This window comes from Elephantulus edwardii, unplaced genomic scaffold, assembly GCF_000299155.1.
Source record: "Elephantulus edwardii isolate Elephantulus edwardi_28Jun2011 unplaced genomic scaffold, EleEdw1.0 scaffold00005, whole genome shotgun sequence".
Lineage (NCBI taxonomy): Eukaryota > Metazoa > Chordata > Mammalia > Macroscelidea > Macroscelididae > Elephantulus > Elephantulus edwardii.
In genome coordinates this window covers 20,336,503-20,338,603 of record NW_006399755.1, presented here as the reverse complement: position 1 = coordinate 20,338,603, position 2,101 = coordinate 20,336,503, and the positions used below count along the sequence as shown (strand labels likewise).

Here is a 2,101-nt window from a genome sequence, read left to right as displayed (position 1 = left end):
CTTTACAATCCCTCCCACCTTTGAATCCATTGCTGTAACCCCTATCTAAATCCAATTCCTAGAGGACACCCTTCTTTTTAACTGCCCTTTACTTCACGAAGAATGATGCTTCTCTTCATAACACATCCAAATAAGTCAGATGAAGTCTCTTCAGCTTCACTTCTAAAGAGCATTCTGGGTGTCACTCTTCCAAAACAGATGTGTTCATTTTTCTGGAAGCCCATGGTATATTCAATATTCTTACATGTCCTCATAGTACACTGGCTTCTGTTACTCTGTAATATTCCTTGTTCATTGTCCAGTTTGGGGATGTAAATGAGGCAATTGAAAATATCATGGTTTGAGCCAGGAGCACTTTAGCCCTCAAGATGACATCTTCTTGACACTTGAAATATTTCTGTTGCAGTCTAATGCAATACCTCTTTTGATTCGCGACTACCGTTTCATTTAAATGGATTCTGAATAAGTGTAAAATTATATTCTTTTGTGACTCAGTCACAAAAGGACAAATACTGCATAGTGCCACTGCTGTAAAGCGGGACTGACATCGGGATTGCAGGGAAACTAAAAGAGGATAAATAATGTATACTGCATTGAAACAGATGAGGAAGAGAACTGTTTAGGAGGAATATATGATTAGATATTATTGTCATGACAAGAGTCCAGAATGAAAGCTGCATACATAGTGGAGTGGACTGGGGAGCAGGAGGGGGACTGTATAAAAATAAAAGAATTTGCTCTTCCTCTTTGGCCTCCTCTTTGGACAAGATGGCCACGCCGAGTCCACCCACGAGTACTCCTGCTGCCACCCCAGCCTCAGCACCGGCTGCGGCTCCTGTTCCAACCTCAGCCCCAGCTCCAGCTCCGGCTCCGACTCCTGTTTCCTCCTCGGCCCCGGCTCCGGCTCCTGCTCCTGCCTCGCTCTCGGACCCCAAAACCCCAGCGACTATGCCCGCAGGCTCGGGCCAGAACTCGGCCTCAGCGCAAGCCCCGGCGGAGACCCCGGCGCCACCCCGGCGCCACCGCCGCCCGGCCTGGCTCTCCCTGGGCCCTTTCCTGGCGGCCGCGTGGTCCGTCTGCACCCAGTCATTTTAGCCTCCATCGTGGACAGCTATGAGCGACACAATGAGGGCGCGGCCCGAGTTATCGGGACTTTGCTGGGAACTGGCGACAAGCACTCAGTGGAAGTTACAAATTGCTTTTCAGTGCCCCACAATGAGTCTGAAGATGAGGTGGCTGTTGACATGGAATTTGCTAAGAACATGCATGAGTTACACAAGAAAGTCTCTCCAAATGAACTCATCCTAGGCTGCTACGCCACAGGCCACGACATCACAGAACATTCTGTACTGATTCATGAGTACTATAGCCGAGAGGCCCCCAATCCCATTCACCTCACTGTGGACACCACCCTCCAGAATGGCCGAATGAGAATCAAGGCCTATGTCAGCACTTTAATGGGTGTCCCTGGAAGGACCATGGGAGTGATGTTCACACCTTTGACAGTGAGATACCCATATTATGACACCGAACGCACTGGACTTGACCTCATTATGAAGACCTGTTTTAGTCCCAACCGGGTGATTGGACTCTCGAGTGACTTGCAGCAAGTTGGAGGAGCATCAGCCTGCATCCAGGATGCCCTGAGCACAGTATTGCAGTATGCAGAAGATGTGCTGTCTGGAAAAGTGTCAGCTGACAATACTGTGGGCTGCTTCTTGATGAGTCTGGTCAACCAAGTACCTAAAATTGTTCCTGATGACTTTGAGACCATGCTCAACAGCAATATCAACGACCTGCTGACGGTGACCTACTTGGCTAATCTCACACACAGATTGCCCTCAATGAGAAACTTGTAAACCTGTGAACAGGCCCTAAGAAGGATTCCTGCCACTCTAGGCTCAAACCTTGGGACTTAGAGTAAAGGAAAAGATAGTTTCTTTGAGGCCTTGAGTCACATTGAATCAGGCAACTGGACTTAATCTAAATAAACATACCTTGCCTTTTGTAAAAAAAAAAATAAATAAATACTGCTCCTGCTCTAGCCCCAAACTGAACATCCAATCTTACTTTTGACTGGTATTTTATCTGGTGAAATTGT

At 47.5% G+C, this 2,101-nt stretch overlaps 1 pseudogene; it reads left to right on the top strand.

Annotated features, from left to right (window-relative positions):
* Window positions 1-744: 744 nt before the first annotated feature.
* On the top strand, window positions 745-1,867 carry LOC102854045 (annotated as a pseudogene).
* The last annotated feature ends 234 nt before the right edge of the window (window positions 1,868-2,101 follow it).